The following is a 19,122-nucleotide window of genomic DNA, read 5'->3' on the forward strand; positions in this document are numbered from 1 at the left end:
CTGCATGCAGACCATGGACTGCGTGTTGAGTAGCCCTGATTTAGAATTTGATACCCTAATAATAAACAATACATTTGTGATAAATATTTAAAATTTTCCGTTGGTGTTATTCAGTGTCCAACCACAGTGAAGCTTGCTAGCTTACACATCCCTTCAGATTATTCTTTGGATTTATTGTGTCTCTTCCATACTTAATAAATGTATTTAAATTGACACTCATTGACCTATATATCTTAGCATGCAACTGGGCACTGACCCAGTATGTGGTTCATGGAGAAAGGAAACTGAAAAGAGCTACACAAGTTACATCTACATAAAAGCTTGAACACAAGTACACTTTGTTTCTTGCACAGTGCAAGAAGTTATCCCAGTGTGCAACTCACTACTGTCCAGCTCACTATCTTTTACAAAGTTTTGCTAGTGCAAGGTGGTGTAGAAATGAATCCAACAAGGGTGCCTGAAAGCTAGAACTCAAGTTCCAAACATGCAGCTTCTCCATCCAGCAATATCATTCGTATCCCATAATTTCACACCTTTAAAATCCCATGAACCTGCATGAGCCAGCCACCCGCTGCCACCCAGCCCTCCGCCTCTTCCCGGGACCAGGCTGGCGGCTCCCAGGAGCCTGCCCGGAGCCGCAAGAGGTGGGCGCCCGCCTAGTCTAGTGCGAACATCGTGGACCTCATCAAGGTTTGGGGGGAAGCCTCCAATGTCCACGACCTCTGCACTAGGCACAGGAAAGTGGCCATGTAGGGCAGGATAGCTGCCAGCCTGGCCACACAGGAGCAGATTTGCATGAAAATCAAGGTGGTTGAGCGAGACCCCGACCCTGAGCCCTGAGCTTAGAACATAAAAACATAAGAATGGCCGTACTGGGTCAGACCAAAGGTCCATCTAGCCCAGTAGCCTGTCTGCTGACAGTGGCCAACAGTAGGTACCCTGGAGGGGATGGACCGAAGACAATGGCCAAGCCATTTGTCTCGTGCCATCCATCTCCAGCCTTCCACAAACAGAGGCCAGGGATACCATTTCTATGCCCTGGCTAGTACCACTCCATGGACCCAACCTCCATGACTTTATCTAACTTCTCTTTAAACTCTGTTCTAGTTGTAGCCTTCACAGCCTCCTGCAGCAAGGAGTTCCACAGGTTGACTCTTTGCTTTGTGAAGAACAACTTTCTGTTATTAGTTTGAAGCCTGCTACCCATTCATTTCCTTTGGTGTCCTCTAGTCCTTCTATTATGGGAACTAATGAAGAACTTTTCTTTATGCACCCTCTCCACACCACTCATGATTTTATAGACCTCTATCATATCCCCCCTCAGTCTCCTCTTTTCTAAGCTGAAAAGTCCCAGTCTCTTTAGCCTCTCTTCATATAGGACCTGTTCCAAACCCCTGATCATTTTAGTTGCCCTTTTCTGAACCTTTTCCAAGGCCAAAATATCTTTTCTGGGGTGAGGAGATCACATCAGTACACAGTACTAAAGATATGGGGTACCATAGTTTGATACTTCCCCTCCTCCTTCTTCCCCTGGTTTCCCCCTTCCAGCTCCCTTCTCCCAGGTTTCCTCCTCCCCTCTCCCACCCTCTTTCTTCCCCTCTCCCACCTCCTTTTCCCAGTCTTCCCGAGTTTTGTTCAATAAAGAGAGTTTCTATTTTTGAACACACGTGTCCTTTATTTTGTATATCAGGAAGGGGGGCTAGGGAGGGGTAAATGGAAGGATGTGAGGGAGGAATGGGGTACGAGCCCCCGATGGAGAGGACTGGGGTGGCTCTGCGGGCTCCTCGGGGTGGAAGCTCTCCTGCAGCCCCCCGATTGACACCCCTCCCCCCAGATGCCAGCCTGCGGCAAGTGCAGCCGGGCTGATGGCCGAGTGCTCTGATGTGCCAAGCGTGGGCATTCAGGGCACTCCAAGCCAGGACTGCTTTGCTGTCCCTCATCGAGTTAGACAAGTGAGCGGGGAACCCCTTAAAACTGTCTGTCCAGGGTGGGGGTCGGGTCCCTTTAAGCACAGCCCTCGGCTAGCCTGAGACAGCAGCTCCACACTCTAAGTCCTAATCTGATGCCCTGCTGGCACTGCTTCCAGCCATCCTTAACCTCGGTTCAGGGTCCACTCAATGTGGACATGCTAGCTCGAATTAGCAAAATGCTAATTCGAACTAGTTTTTAGGTCTAGATGCACTAGTTCGAATTAGCTTAGTTTGAATTAACTAATTCGAATTAAGTTAGTTCAAATTAGTGCTGTAGTGTAGACATACCCTAGAGAAGCAATAGATGGCCCACACATAATAACATAAGTACATAAGAACGGCCATACTGGGTCAGACCAAAGGTCCATTCAGCCCAGTACTCTGTCTGCCGACAGTGGCCAATGCCAGGTGTCCCAGAGGGAATGAATCAAACAGGTTATGATCAAGCAATCTTTCTCCTGCCATCCATCTCCACCCTCTGACAAACAGAGGCCAGGGACACCATTCCTTACCCATACTGGCTAATAGACATTTATGGACTTAACCTCCATTAATTTATCTAGTTCTCTTTTAAACCCTGTTATAGTCCTAGCCTTCACAACATCCTCAGGCAAGAAGTTCCACAGATTGACTGTGCTCTGTGTGAAGAAGAACTTCCTTTTATTTGTTTTAAACCTGCTGCCCATTAGTTTAATTTGGTGGCCCCTAGTTCTTATATTATGAGAATAAGTAAATAACTTTTCCTTATTCACTTTCTCCACACCACTCATGATTTTATAGGCCTCTATCATATCCCCCCTTAGTCTCCTCTTTTCCAAGCTGAAAAGTCCCAGTCTCTTTAATCTCTCCTCATATTGGACCTGTTCCAAACCCCTAATCATTTTAGTTGCCCTTCTCTGAACCTTTTCTAATGCCAGTATATATTTTTTTATATGAGGAGACCACATCTGTATGCAGTATTCAAGATGTGGGCGTACCATGGATTAATAGAAGGGCAATAGGGTATTCTCCATATTATTCTCTATCCCTTTTTTAATGATTCCTAACATCCCGTTTGCTTTTTTTGACTGCCACTGCACACTGCGTGGATGTCTTCAGAGAACTATCCAAGATAACTCCAAGATCTCTGTCTTGATTAGTTGTAGCTAAATCAGCCCCCATCATATTATATGTATAGTTGGGGTTATTTTTTCCAATGTGCATTACTTTACATTTATCCACATTAAATTTCATTTGCCATTTTGTTGCCCAGTCACTTAGTTTGGTGAGATCTTTTTTAAGTTCTTCACAGTCTGCTTTGGTCTTAACTACCTTGAGCAGTTGAGTATCATCTGCAAACGTTGCCACCTCACTATTTACCCCTTTCTCCAGATCATTTATGAATAAGTTGAATAGAATTGGTCCTAAGACTGACCCTTGGGGAACACCACTAGTTACCCCTCTCCATTCTGAAAATTTACCATTTATTCCTACCCTTTGTTTCCTGTCTTTTAACCAGTTCTCAGTCTATGAAAGGATCTTCCCTCTTATCCCATGACAACTTAATTTATGTAAGAGCTCATGGTGAGGGACCTTGTCAAAGGCTTTCTGGAAATCTAAGTACACTATATCTACTGAATCTCACTTGTCCACATGTTTGTTGACCCCTTCAAAGAACTCTAAGGGTATGTCTACACTACCACCCTAGTTTGAACTAGGGTGGTTAATGTAGTCATTTGAAGTTGCAAATGAAGCCCGGGATTTAAATATCCCGGGCTTCATTTGCATCTTGCCGGGCGCTGCCATTTTTAAATCCCTGTTAGTGTGGACTCCGTGCCCGCGGCTACACGCGGCATGGAGTAGGTAGTTCGAATTAGGCTTTCTAATTCGAACTACCATTACTCCTCATGGAACAAATTGTACCGGTAGTTTGAATTAGCATAATTCGAACTACCTACTCCATGCCGCGTGTAGCCGCGGGCACGGTGTCCGCACTAACGGGGATTTAAAAATGGCGGCGCCCGGCAAGATGCAAATGAAGCCCGGGATATTTAAATCCCAGGCTTCATTTGCAACTTCAAATGACTACATTAACCACCCTAGTTCGAACTAGGGTGGTAGTGTAGTCATACCCTACTAGATTAGTAAGACATGATTTCCCTTTACAGAAACCATGTTGACTTTTGCCCAACAAATTAAGTTCTTCTATGTGTCTGACAATTTTATTCTTTACTATTGTTTCAACTAGTTTATCCGATACTGACATTAGACTTACCGGTCTGTAATTGCCAGGGTCGCCTCTAGAGCCCTTTAAAAATATTGGCATTACGTTAGCTATCTTCCAGTCATTGGGTACAGAAGCTGATTTAAAGGATAGGTTACAAACCATAGTTAATAGTTCCGTAATTTCACATTTGAGTTCTTTCAGAACTCTTGGGTGAATGCCATCTGGTCCCGGTGACTTGTTACTGTTAAGTTGATCAATTACTTCCAAAACCTCCTCTAATGATACTTCAATCTGTGACAAGTCCTCAGACTTGTCACCTACAAAGGATGGGTCAGGTTTGGGAATCTCCCTACATCCTCAGCCATGAAGACTGAAGCAAAGAATTAATTTAATTTCTCCGCAATGACTTTATTGTCTTTAAGTGCTCCTTTTGTATCTCGATCGTCCAGGGGCCCCATTGGTTGTTTAGCAGGTTTCCTGCTTCTGATGTACTTAAAAAACATTTTGTTATTGCCTTTTGAGCTTGGGGCTAGCTGTTCTTCAAATTCCTTTTTGGCTTTTCTTATTACATTTTTACACTTAATTTGGCAGTGTTTATGCTCCTTTCTATTTATATCACTAGGATTTGACTTCCACTTTTTAAAAGATGTCTTTTTATCTCTCACTGCTTCTTTTACATGGTTGTTAAGCCATGGTGGCTCTTTTTTAGTTTTTCCACTATGTTTTTTTAATTTGGGGTATACATTGAAGTTGGGCCTCTATTATGGTATCTTTGAAAAGTGTCCATGCAGCTTGCAGGGATTTTACTTTAGTCACTGTACCTTTTAATTTCTGTTTAACTAACCTCCTCATTTTTGCATAGTTTCCCATTTTGAAATTAAATGCCACAGTGTTGGGCTGCTGAGGTGTTCTTCCCACCACAGGAATGTTAAATGTTATTATATTATGGTCACTATTTCCAAGCGGTCCTCTTGGACCAGAGCCTGCGCGCCACTCAGGACTAAATCGAGAATTGCCTCTCCCCTTGTGGGTTCTTGTACCAGCTGCTCCAAGAAGCAGTCATTTAAGGTATCAAGAAATTTTGTCTCTGCATCTCGTCCTAAGGTGACATGTACCCAGTCAATATGGGGATATTTGAAATCCCCCACTATTATTGAGTTCTTTATTATGATAGCTTCTCTAATCTCCCTTAGCATTTCATAGTCACTATTACTGTCCTGGTCAGGTGGTCGATAATAGATCCCTACTCTTATATTCTTATTAGAGAATGGAATTACTATCCATAATGATTCTATGGAATATGTTGATTCATTTAAGATTTTTACTTCATTTGATTCTAAATTTTCTTTCACATGTAGTGTCACTCCCCCACCCGCACAACCTGTTCTGTCCTGCTGATATATTTTGTACCCCGGAATGATTGTGTCACATTGGTTGTCCTCACTTTACCAGGCTTCTGTGATGCCTATTATATCAGTATCCCCCTTTAACACGTGGCACTCTAGTTCATCCATTTTATTTTTTTAGACTTCTAGTATTTGTGTACAAGCACTTTAAAAACTTGTCACTGTTTATTTGTCTGCCCTTTCTGAAGTGTCAGATTCTTTTTTATGTGAATGTTTTTTGTCCAATCTGGCCCATACTTTATCCTCTTCCATCCTCTTTTCCTAACTAAAACCTAGAGAATCTCTATCAATAGACTCTCCTATAAGAGACGTCTCTGTCCAATCCACATGTTCCTCTGCACCAATCGGCTTTCCCCTATCTCTCAGTTTAAAAACTGCTCTGCAATCTTTTTAATGTTAAGTGCCAGCAGTCTGGATCCACTTTGGTTTATGTGGAGCCCATCCTTCCTTTATAGGCTACCCCTATCCCCAAAGTTTCCCCAGTTCCTTATAAAGCTAATCCCCTCCTCCCTACACCACCGTCTCATCCACGCGTTGAGATCCGCAACCTTCGCATAAGGCAGTCAAGTCACTATACGGTTCTCCCGGTCATTGCAAACCTAGCTATCTACATTTCTAATGATCGACTCTCCCATTACTAGCAACTGTTTTTTCCTACTGACTGGAGTTCCCTCCCCGGGAGAGATAACCTCAGTGTGAGAGAATACCCCAACATCTGGAAGGAGGGTCCCAACTATGGGAAGGTTTTCCTCTGCTCCCGTTGACTGCTCTCCTTCCCTGAGCCTTTCATCCTCCTTAACAACACAGGGGCTGTCTGACTGGAGGTGAGACAATTCTACAGTGTCCCAGAAAGCTTCATCAACATACTTCTCTGCCTCCCTCAGCTCCTCCATTGCAGCCACCCTGGCCTCCAAAGCCCCTACGCAGTCTCTGAGGGCCAGGAGCTTCTTGCACCGAATGCACATGTATGCCACCTGCCCATAGGGCAGGTAATCATACATGCTACACTGAGTGCAATAAACAGGATAGCCCCCCACTCTGCTGCTGGTCTTCTGCCTGCATTCTCTTGTACAAGATACCTAGGTTATTGATAGGGTTTCTAGTTAAATCAGGAAGTTTTGAAACCTTTAAACCTATAAAGACTGGCAAGTGTACCTTGGCCCTTTCCCACTCCCCTTCCCAGCTCCCTCTCAAAACTCCCTGTTTGCTGCTCCTGTTCACAAAGCTCCTTGGTCACTGACTCACTGCTTTATAAAGTCCTGGCCTTCCTCATTGCCCACCCTCTGACTAAGGCTCAGCCAATTAACAGAGGCTTCTAGATTTCAAACCTTTAGAAGCTCACAGCTTCCAACTGCTGGCCACAAACAAACAAAACAAACAGACAAACACAAGCTCAACATACAGCAAGTAACCCCCAAACACACAAACACACACTACAGACAGACACTTACCTCAAGGGTCCCATATTTGCTCCTCCTTTACCTGGAGAACTCCCTCTCAGAAGCAATACATGGCCCATACATCCCTATCCTGGCAGCATCCCACTCTGTCCCAGCATGCATCAGCAGATTTTCTATCCTTTAGGGAACCCTTTGTGGATCCCTGGGAATGCTTCTTTAACATCTGTGCTCATTGGCCAGGAAAGTTATAAGTCACTTGAAGCATGAGCCACAGCAGTGCATTGTGGAGGGCTGTGCTCTCCCTGACCAGGTACTTTTGAGGCTTGTTAGGAACTGTGTGGTGCTTGCTGTACTCTTACGAATATAACACCGTCAATGTGCCTGTGACTTGTGTGACACTTCTTTTACATTTATGGTTCTATGCTCTCACTGCTCCTTTGAGTTCTGGTACACAGTACAGTAACAGGTGGGTTTTTCCAGTACCTCTAGGCGTTCCACAGCGTGTGTTGGGAACTAACACTGATTAATAGAATGTTTGGTTAACAAAACCAGTCCAAAATTTTCTGTGCAATTTAAAAGCAAATACATCAAAAACTTTATTAAATTAATGGGACAAAACAAGGGAAAGGAACATTTAGGTCTGTGTTGGCTACACATACAGTAACTGTGGCTCTCTCAGGTCACTGTATCTGAAGCTTCAGTTGTCTTTAATATCTCCTGGTGTGGTGTGCTAGGAATAGTACAGCAGCCCCTGATGCCTTGTGGAATATTAAGGGCAGGGTGTGGGGAAGTGCTGTCCTGATGTTTACCATGACTGCAAAGGTAAGTGAAGGATTGTTGAACCTGTAGGTCCACAAGAATCTACAGCATTTATGTTTGTTGCTGGAGCAGTCTCATTTTGTCTCAGTGCATTTCCCTCTCTTTTTCCTGTTGGGATTCCTGAGCCTGTCTCCGGTTAGTTCTTTCCCTTGCCATGTAGTCAGAAATAGTCACCTTGCAGGCCCACTTCTTGTATGCAGCACTGGCTTTTAGGGTCTCATGAAACATGTCATCCTGAGTCCTCTTCTTTTTCCTTCTTATCTGACTTGGGTATTATGTGTGCATAGAGGTGGAACCCTTCAGCATTACAATGGCAGCAGCTACAGATGAAATACACAGACAGTACAGTCATAACAGATAGCAAAATATAAGTTTCAGAACTCCTTTCTCTTGCCACTCTGAAATTTTAAACATGACATGACTGAGACTTCTGCTTCAAAGTGCTTGTGCACATCACCAGCCCATGGTGAGCATGGACCACCAGGAATGAGGGAATTGAGGAAGGAATAGCTCAGTTAAGTAAAACGATGAATACTGGGTAATGGCACTGAAAATTGGCATCATTTTCCATGGACTATGGCTCTTTTAGCTGATACCTTACTCTTGACAGTAACAAAGACACTCAGAGCAGAACTACTGCTGGCATCCCAAAGGTTATCAGGACCCATATGCCACCACTCTGTTTGCTGCATTGATTCCTGCTGAAGTCATAGTGGGCTGGTGTGGGAAAGTGTCCTACAAGGAGGCAGAAATAAAGCTGCTATCAATAGAAATCTTTAGGAAAGGATCACAAAGTACCTCCAGGGGACGTCTCTTTCTACATAAGCAACCTGTTCCGGTACCTCCTTCCCTGCCTAACACTACAAGGGTACGTCTACACTACAACATTAATTCGAACTTAGTTTGAATTAGTTAATTCGAACTAAGCTAATTCGAACTAACGGATCCAGACTAAAAAACTAGTTCGAATTAGCGTGTTGCTAATTCGAACTAGCATGTCCACATTAAGTGGACCCTGAAGCGGGCTTAAGGATGGCCGGAAGCAGTGCCAGCAGGGCATCAGAGGAGGACTTAGAGCGTGGAGATGCTGCCTCAGGCTAGCCCAGGGCTGCGCTTAAAGGGACCCGACCCCTATCCCAGACACACAGTTCTCAGGGTTGCCTGGCTTGGAGTGCCCGGACTACCCACACTGGGCACATCACACCACTCGGCCATCAGCCCGGCTGCACTTGCTGCAGGCTGCCATCTGGGGAGAGGGGGCAATTGGGGGGCTGCAGGAGAGCTTCCACCCCCAGAAGCCCGCAGAGCCAGCCCAGTCCTCCCCATCAGGGGCTCGTACCCCATTCCTCCCTCACCTCCTTCCACTTACCCTTCCCTAGCCCCTCTTCTTGATGTACAAAATAAAGATAACGTGTGGTCAAAACTAGAAACTCTGTTTATTTAACAAAACTCGGGGAAACTGGGAAAAGGAGGTGGGAGAGGGGAAGAGAGAGGGTGGGAGAGGGGAGGGGGAAAACTGGGAGGAGGGAGCTGAAAGGGGGAATCAAAGGAAAGGAGGGGATGGGGAAACTGAAGGATCAGGGGTGGGGGTCTCGCCAGGCCAACCGCCTCCCAGCATGGCGAGGGAGGGGGCCTCGGCATCCCCGGGGGGATGGGGTGGAGGGTGCGGAGGTTGAGGTGGGGGGTGTGGACATTGAGGAAGAGGTTGTGGGGATTGAGGAGGAAGAGGTGGGAGGGGGGCAGGAGTGGGAGGAAGTACAGCAGTTGGGGGGGCAGCAGGCGCAGGACCAGCATGGGGCACCATGCTCTGCAGCAGGAGTTGCAGGTTGGTGCTCAGCCCTCGGACCTCAGCTAGCAGCTTGTGGCGGAGCTGCAGGTCTTCCCGCATCCAGGCCTGCAGTGTGCGGTGTACGGCTCACAGGGCCTCCAGGTGCTGGTCCCGGTACTCCTGCTCCGTGCTGGTGGTCCGGAGCAGGCCGCGGGTGCGGGAGCATGTCCCGGGCGGGGTGGTGCGCCCTGCACGAGCAGCTGGTGCAGCTGTAGAGAAAGAAGAGAAGTGGTCAGTTCTCCCTGGGGACGCAGAGGATGATGCCCAGCCCCCTCCCCCATCCCGCAACGTGAGGGTGACCATGTCCTGCCCCGTCACAGCCGCTGTGCTTGTACAGAGGCCATGGTCAGGATGTCTGGCTCTCCCCGGGACTGGGAGCTGCCCCAAGACCGCACCCATGTCCCTGTGCCATGTATAGTGTGGCCGGGGCGGTGGGGGGGAGGGGCAGATGTCCCCTGCCTCCGTGTAAAGGAGACATGTGAAGGGAAATCATCCTGCTGGGTCCTGCCCCGGGGTCGGGAGCATGTCATGTCTCTTTGCACAAGCATGTGCCTATTGGGCAATGGCCCCTGGGTGTCACGCAGCTGGAGCCACCTGCCCAAGGGTGGCATGGCACGTGCTCACACATGCACAGGTGTCTGCATGATCCTTGGAAGGCATGGCCCACGCGCGCGGTCCCTGGTCTCCCTCCCACCTCCCCCCCCCCCCCGAACTACTTAATTCAAACTACTTACCCGGTACGGTCTCCCTGGACGACCCTGCTGGAACAGCTGGCGGTGGCCCCTCCAGTGCGCCCAGGTCAGGGCCCTCTGGTTCCGGCTCGCTGTCCCCCGGGCTGGCACGGACCGCCCCGCCCCGCAAGAGTTGGTGGAGGGTGGGGAAGTAGGGGCAGGTATCATCCCCTGCAGCGGCGCCGCCCCTTGTGGCTCTGGCGTACCCCTGCCGCAGCTGTTTCAGCTTAATTCGCACCTGCTCTTGGGTGCGCCTGTGTCCCCTGCTGGCCATGGCGACTGCTATGCGGCCGCGTTCCTCCTCCTAGTGCAGAGATCTTGGAGATTGGGGGCCTGCCCCCAAATCTCAATGAGGTCCATGACCTCCGCACTAGTCCAAGGGGCCGCGCACTGTCTACGGCCCCTGGCTGGCCCCTGGGTGCTCGGGAACTGGGCAGGGGATGGCTCACTGCCGCTTGCTGCCTGGCTCATGGTGGGGCCATTGGCTCAGGGGTAGACACTGCTGGCAGGGCTGGCTGACTCCAGTGCTGTCTGGCCAGAGTCTACCCCTTTAAGGACCCGGGGCTGGAGGAGAGGAGAAGAGTTTTCCTGGTTGTGCCCAGAGTGGCCACCAGGGAAACCTGGGGAGGGCTAGCCTCCCACTAGTTCGAATGAAGGGTCTACACAGCCCTTAATTCGAACTAGTAAGTTCGAACTAGGCTTAATTCTCGTAAAATGAGGTTTACCTAGTTCGAACAAAGCGCTCCGTTAGTTCGAATTAAGTTCGAACTAACGGAGCGCTAGTGAAGCGCCTATGAAAGTTAGTTCGAACTAACGCCTGTTAGTTCGAACTAACTTTGTAGTGTAGACATACCCCAAGGGAATGCAAAGCAGTGTAACCAGAAGTCTGTGGAATGGTGGTGGTGTCTCTGCAAAGCAAATGTGGCAAGTCTGTGTCCTGGCACCACATTGACTGTTGATGTCTGTGGCCTTCTGGAATGCCTGCCACAGTGCCTTTTACTTTCATGTGGCATGGCTGCTGATCCCTAGCTCTTCTCTTGCATTCTCTGCGCAATCTGCTCACAGATGTCCATGTTTCTGCACAGCCTCTTCTCCCCATATGCCCAGAAAAACTAATATCCCTTGACTACTCCAAGTCACAATGTGTCTGCAGCACGTTCCCTGCAAGATTGGCTGGGCAGTTGCACACATTTGGAGAGCTGCTAGGTGTGCTCACCAAAGTGTGCAATGTGGAAAATGTATTTCAAAAATCCCTGGGGTTCCGGTCTCCATGACCCTGGGTGCTGGTATTCATAAATGTGACCAGAGCAATAAGTGCCAGGCATTGTGAGACAGCGGAAGGACTCTTAGTGTTGACATGAGTAATGCAGTCTCTACACTCATAGGGTATGTCTACACTACAAAGTTAGTTCGAATTAACGGATGTTAGTTTGAACTAACTTTCATAGGCGCTAACGGAGCGCTTAGTTCGAACTAGGTAATCCTCATTTTACGAGGATTAAGCCTAGTTCGAACTTACTAGTTCGAATTAAGGGCTGTGTAGACCCTTAATTCGAACTAGTGGGAGGCTAGCCCTCCCCAGGTTTCCCTGGTGGCCACTCTGGCCAACACCAGGGAAACTCGTCTGCCCCCCTCCCGGCCCCGGAGCCCTTAAAGGGGCACGGGCTGGCTACGGTGCCCGTGCCAGGTGCAAGCCTGCCAGCACCCAGCCAGCAGACCCTGCACCTGGCACAGATCGAGCCACCCACCCGATGCCCCCCAGCCCTCCCCCTCTTCCCGGGACCAGGCTGGCGCTCCCGGGAGTTTGCCCAGGACCGCAAGAGGCGGACACCCGCCTGGGCTAGTGCGGACATCGTGGACCTCGTCCACGACCTCCGCACTAGGCACAGGAAAGTGGCCAGCTAGGGCAGGAGAGCTGCCAGCCTGGCCACCCGGGAGCAGGTGTGCATGAAAATCAAGGGGGTCCACTGAGACCCCCCGACCCTGAGCCCTGAGCTTAGAATGTCCGTACTGGGTCAGACCAAAGGTAGATCTAGCCCAGTAGCCTGTCTGCCGACAGCAGCCAACACTAGGGACCCTGGAGGGGATGGACCGAAGACAGTGACCAAGCCATTTGTCTCATGCCATCCCTCTCCAGCCTTCCACAAACCTTGGGCAGGGACACCACTCCTACCCCCTGGCTAATAGCAGTCCATGGACCCAACCTCCATGACTTGATCTCACTTCCCTTTAAACTCTGTTCCAGTTGTAGCCTTCACAGCCTCCTGCAGCAAGGAGTTCCACAGGTTGACTCTTTGCTTTGTGAAGAAGAACTTTCTCTTACTAGTTTGAAGCCTGCTACCCATTCCTTTCCTTTGGTGTCCTCTAGTCCTTCTTTATGGGAACTAATGAAGAACTTTTCTGTATGCACCCTCTCCACCCAACTCCTGCTTTTAGAGACCTCTATCCTGTCCCCCCTCAGTCTCCTCTTTTCTAAACTGAAAAGTCCCAGTCTCTTTAGCCTCTCTTCATATGGGACCTGTTCCAAACCCCTGATCATTTTAGTTGCCCCCCTCTACCAGCCTCTGTCTTCCCCTCTCCCACCTCCTTTTCCCAGTCTCCCCCAGTTTTGTTCAATAAAGACAGATTCCATTTTGGAAGACACGTTATCTTTATTTTGTACATCAAGAAGAGGGGCTAGGGAAGGGTAAGTGGAAGGAGGTGAGGGAGGAATGGGGTACGAGCCCCCGATGGGGAGGACTGGGCTGGCTCTGTGGGCTTCTGGGGGTGGAAGCTCTCCTGCAGCCCCCCAATTGCCTCCTCTCCCCAGATGGCAGCCTGCGGCAAGTGCAGCCGGGCTGATGGCCGAGTGGTGTGATGTTCCCAGTGTGGGTACTCCGGGCACTCCAAGCCAGGACTGCTTTGCAAGCGGGGCACCCCTGAGAACTGTCTGTCCAGGGATGTAAATTAGACAATGCCTTCTCATAACACCTTCGTTATCACTTTGAAAATGCAAACTTTTGCCTAAGGAATATTAAAACCCTTTAAAACAATTTTTGCTCTTAGTTACATTTATGTAGTCTTAATGAAGTAATTGAGACTAAACTGTTGCTGGTGTGAGCATGTGCAACTCCTTTGACTACAAATGGCTTTGCAGCAAAAGGTGCCTGTGGTGAATTTTGTTTGGTAAGGTTGTGTGGGTATAAATGAAGGATGAGTTTGGCCCTCTGAAACCATCCCAGTGAGATTGTTTGGGAGACCTTCACTCAAATTTGAGATGCCTCCCTGCTGCAAAAATGCAGGAGAAAATGTAATCCTTAATACTTAAACCAGTTACATTATGCAAAAGTGTGTACTGTCTTTGAATATTCATGAGATGCGATAGCACACTTTTCCATTAAAATTGTCAGTTGTAATATAAAATGAGCTTCTTAATTGCTACTTCTTCTTTGGCTCTTCTCAATACAAAAGCGTTGCCATGCACACCTCGACTACAAAGTACTCTTATTCTTAGAGCTGGCAATAGCAGAATTCAGTGTTACTCAGATTTAGCAAATGCAAAACTGACTTGATATAGCAAGAATTTTAGTGCCCCAGTCTTTTGTTCACCAACCAAGTTTCTGGCTTCTCTGATCAAGAATTGAAGCTATTTTTCTTTGAATTAATTGACTACAAGGAATTTGGAGGAAACATTAGAGTCAGAGCTAGCTTTTAAGTAAAAATATTTCCTATAATAAAAAGAAAAAATTAGTATATTCAGTAAGTTACTTTATCCTTTTATATAATAAAATGTACTTTTCTGTTTAAGAGAAAAACAGAAAACACATTAGAATAAAAAAACCCTTTAAAATGAATTTGCATGTTACCATTAAATGCCATAGCAACTAAAATAAACATTTGTTCTATTTAGGATTTTTTTTAAAGTTGTTGAATGTGTTTCTGAGATTTTTTCCAACACATCTAAAGAGTTCCTTCATTCCTGAGAATCCAGCTACTTTGTAGTGTGACACAACTATAACTGGATGGCATAAAAGGAGGTGTTTATATCTATTATGATTGGGTTGTTATGACCACATATTAAGGTTGCCCTACACTTCCTATTATAAGACCTAATTTTTGGTTGCTTATAACTGGATCAGACTGTAATTGTTTGGCTGAAATTCCAGTTCATTCAAGTTAATCCTTGGAGGAAAATGTCAAAAGGAAAGAGAAGATTGGGAGGAAGGATGTCTAATGGATGGAGGAAAGGGACAGGAAAAATGGGATCTGGTTTTTATCTTCTCCTCGGCACTAATTAACAGAGTGGCCCTAACAAAAGTCAAATATACCTAATTTTTTTTCTGAGGTTTCTAGTGATTTCAGGTAACTCACTTTTTGGTTGTTTGATGTAATTCATTTAGGACAAGACTTTCAAAGGCACTTACAGTTCCCAGTGATTTTTTTCTGGGGTTAGGGAGCAACTACATCTCTCAAAATCAATTGTTGGGTGTTTTACACTTCCAAAACCAGAGACCACTTTTTAAAATTTAGGCTATTATTTCTTTGTGCCTTAGTTTGCCATCTGAAAAACTGAGATAATATGGGTGATTTTGATGTTTAACATTTGCAAAGTGCTTTGAGATCTTTGGATGAAAGGAAAAATAAAAATTAAACTGTTAATGGGACAGATCTCAAAGTCCTAACTCATTTATTCAATCACACTCAGGTTTTCAGGATTTACCGTTATTTACTTAATGTATGGTAGGTGTACAGTTTATGATGATAACTTAAGTAAACACCTTTTTTTTAAAAAAGATGACTTGAAACAGGAAAAAATAGGGGTTTTCCATACTGCTTCTTCTTTACCTTGGAAATGTTGGGAATATAAAGTGTGGTTTTGCTAGAGACATTTGTGAGATGAGCGTTAGAAGCTTCAGATGAGCATTAGAAGCTAAATGAATGGGTTAGGGAAGGCTGACATTTTGACAAAGACAGCTCTTCTGCCAATTGCTTATTCAACAAAACCCACATGTTTTAAATAATTCTAAGTCAAAATAATTTTCCTTCTCAGTTTATCAGATTTCCTTTGCATGATAATATCTCTTATGTCATAATATTATTTCTTACATTGACCATAATGAGGCTTGCTCCAATTTAACTAAATTGGTAGGGAAAATAATTTAAGTATGGTACAGTCCCCTTGGACATTGAAACAGCTAAACCAGAGCAAGGGATCAGTGTGGTAAATGTCAAGAGTTTTCCATTGGAAAAAAGGGGATGACAAGAACTAAATTTCTGAAATTAAATGCAATGAAAATTGTAAGCACCTTAACTTATTTCAAGTCTTTTCCTGCCTTTTTTATAAATCATAGAAAAGCAAAATAAAATAAAAATAAACAAGGACATATACACATTGTTACTGCCTTTCTGTATCACCTAGCACAGTGGTCTCCAACCTTTTTACTCCCAAGATCACTTTTTAAATGACAGAACAAGCCAAGATCTACTGCCCTGCCCCTTCCTTGAAGCCCCGCCCTCTCTGTTCACCTCCTCTCCATCACTTGCTATCTCCAACCCTTACACTGCTGCTTCCCCCCCCCCCCCAATTCTTCTGTAGGAAGAAGTTTTTCCAACACTTGGCCTGTCTAGACTTGACCAAATGTCAGAAAAACCCCTTCTTTTGGAAGCCCCCTTATTCCTCATGGAAAGAGGAATATAGGGGTGACCGAAAGATCATGTTTGCTCTTCCACTAAAAGAAGTGGAAGAACAAATGCATCCCTGGATGCAGAAGAGTTTTTCTGGAAGAGTATCTCCAGAATCCTGAAAAACTCTTGCAGTCTAGCTGTACCCTCACTGGGTTGAGACAGGATGTGTAGGCTCTGGGGTGGGAATGAGGGATTTGTGTACAGCAAGGGGTGAGAGGTGCAAGCTCTGGGAGGAAATCTATTGTCCTTTTCATATTTGTTCATTTTTTTAATTGTATCCTTTGGTATATATGGTTGTGACTACTTTCTTCCACTATTTGATCTGAGGAAGTGGGTCTGGCCCACGAAAGCTCATCACCTAATAAACCATCTTGTTAGTCTTTAAAGTGCTACATTGTCCTGCATTTTGCTTCAGCTACCCCAGACTAACACGGCTACATTTCTATCACTATTCTGGATGCAGGAGGAAGTGGATAAGAGAATGCTGGCTTGGGGAGTAAGTTCCTAGGAAGTTCCCCAGTGTTGGGGTCAGATGTAGGGTTAGGGTACTAAGTAAGCCACAGACTTCTGAATGTGAGGGTTCAGGAATTTGGGTTGGGGTATGTGAGGGACTCAGGGCAGGGGGTTCCGGTGTATGATAGGCTGAGATGTAGGGTCTGGGGTAAAGGGGAGTGCAGGAGTTCTCCCAGGATTGGCTGAGATGTAGGGTCTGGGGTAAAGGGGAGTGCAGGAGTTCTCCCAGGATTCTCCCCCCCACGCCCCTGAGGGAAGCCAGCGTGTTTCTCCCGCAGTGCAGCCAAACCTCTGCAGGCGCCTGCCCCAGGGCCAACCCCCCTCCCCCCCCCGCGGCAGGGCCAAACTCCTGCAGGTGCCTGCCCCGGGGCCAAACCCCTGTGGGAGCTTGTCCCTGGGCCAAACACCCTCTCCTGTGGCAGGGCCAAACCCCTGTGGGAGCCTGCCCAGTGGCCAAGCCCCCCCCTCCCGCAGCGCGGTCAACCCCTGCAGGCGCCTGCCCCGGAGCCAAACCCCCTTCCCGTGGTGCACACCGGCCCGGCCCGGCCCGGCCCGGCCCAGACAAGCCAAGCCAAGCCAAGCCAAGCCAAGCCAAGCCAAGCCAAGTCTTCCCCTCCCCTCCCCTCCCGCAGCGCAGTGCAGCCAAACTCCCGTTTGTCTTCGGTCCATCCCCTCTGGGGTAGCTGGTGTTGGCCGCTGTCGGCAGACAGGCTACTGGGCTAGATGGATCTTTGGTCTGACCCAGTACGGCCATTCTAAGCTCAGGGCTCGGGGTCTTACTGGACCACCTTGATTTTCATGCAAACTTGCTCCTGGGTGGCCAGGCTGGCAGCTATCCTGCCCTAGATGGCCACTTTCCTGTGCCTAGTGCGGAGGTCATGGATGAGGTCCACGATCTCCACACTAGACCAGGTGGGCGCCCGCCTCTTGCGGACCTGGGCAGGCTCCTGGGAGCCGCCAGCCTGGTCCTGGGAAGAGGCGGAGGGCTGGGTGTCAGCGGGTGGCTGGCTCATGCTGTGCCAGGTGCAGGGTCTGCTGGCTGGGTGCTGGCAGGCTTGCACCTGGCACGGGCACCATAGCCAGCCCGTGCCCGGGGCCGGGAGGGGGGCAGAAGAGTTTCCCTGGTGGTGCCCAGAGTGGGCTAGCCTCCCACTAGTTCGAATTAAGTGGCTACACAGCCCTTAATTCGAACTACTTAATTCGAACTAGGCGTTAGTCCTCGTAGAATGAGGTTTACCTAGTTCGAATTAAGCGCTCTGCTAGTTCGAATTAAGTTTGAACTAGCGGTTTGTATGTGTAGTGCCTATCAAAGTTAATTCGAACTAACGGCTGTTAGTTCGAATTATCTTTGTAGTCTAGACATATCCTGTGTTATTCATTATAGTTTTAATCTTGATTTAAAAAGAACATTTACAGAATGACATGAAATATAGTCTTAATTCCAAAGCTTTTTATGATCATATATTGTGTTTTGAATCACAGACACTTTGAACTGAGAATATACTTGGACTCTAGAAAGAAGACGGCAAATATTTTGTAAACCACTTTTCCTTCAGAGACAAGGATCAGAAGAGAATCTTTTAAATAAGAAAAAACATGACTGTAAAACAGAATATGAGGAAACTCAGAAAAGGTAAAGTGAATGTATTTTTGTTGCCATTTATGATGAACCTCTTAATAATTCATTATTTGTAAAGTCAAAAGTTGAAACTATTTCTAAAACTCTTTAACATAAAAGTCAAAAAAAGATAAAGCTTTCACTGGAGCATTGTTCAAGGTAACCAATAATTCTGACTAAAGCAATTAGGGTACGTTTACACTACAGTGCTATTTCATATATCCCAAAATAGTTATTCCATATCTTTAGAGCAAGCCTGATATTATGAAATATAATGGGCTCGCTATTCTGATATCCCTGTAAATATCATTCTACGAGCAGTGAGAGACATTTCAGAACAGTGCTCTATTTCAAAATTTGGTGTTGCATAGGCCTGGGTATGATGGGAGTGTGCAGAGTCTCATCCCAGCCTGTCCCCATCCTGCAAGGAGTGTGTGGTGCTTAGAAGAGCTGTGCCCCTCGCAGGGTGGGAAGAGACTTTGTGCACTTCCCTCTGTCCTCAGGTCCTGACTGGGGGGAATGGCAGGGCTTCCTTGGGCCAGATCAACTTGCTTGGTGGGCTGGGTCCGGCCCGCAGAGGACTGTTGGCCCACCCCTGCTCTAAATGATCGTTGATTTCAGAACTTGATTAGCCTTAGGAAATAAGGCTATTTATCATGTCAGACCAATATCTTTTTTTTATTTCAGCCTCTACTCATGTCTGTTTGACAATCTGTGCCTGATGAACTCATCGGTAGTACACATCAATGAGCTGAGGAAATGAAACTTAAATATAGGATAAACTCTTTCACCACCTAAGTCAGAGATAGTGATCTCTTTCACAGCACAATGACATTGTGGGTCTTGGGGGAGCAGAGCCAGTGGGAAATGTCAATGAACTTGCGTGTCTCAAACATCCCACTATCATTTTGTACTGTTAATTTTCGAAAGTTGTGCCAGTTCTGTGAATAACTTAAGTTACTCAATC

At 46.9% G+C, this 19,122-nt stretch overlaps 1 protein-coding gene across 10 annotated transcripts in view; it reads left to right on the forward strand.

Moving 5' to 3' along the window:
• Nucleotides 1-19,122, forward strand: part of IRAG1 (inositol 1,4,5-triphosphate receptor associated 1) — a 190,152-nt gene that overhangs the window by 26,251 nt on the left and 144,779 nt on the right. For all 10 annotated transcript variants that reach the window (XM_075927919.1, XM_075927925.1, XM_075927924.1 and 7 more), the window contains one exon: nt 18,020-18,170. The gene's annotated coding sequence lies outside the window, so the exon portion shown is untranslated. The remainder of the gene's footprint in view (nt 1-18,019; nt 18,171-19,122) is intronic.

Source organism: Pelodiscus sinensis, chromosome 4 (genome assembly GCF_049634645.1).
Source record: "Pelodiscus sinensis isolate JC-2024 chromosome 4, ASM4963464v1, whole genome shotgun sequence".
In the NCBI taxonomy this organism is placed as follows: domain Eukaryota; kingdom Metazoa; phylum Chordata; order Testudines; family Trionychidae; genus Pelodiscus; species Pelodiscus sinensis.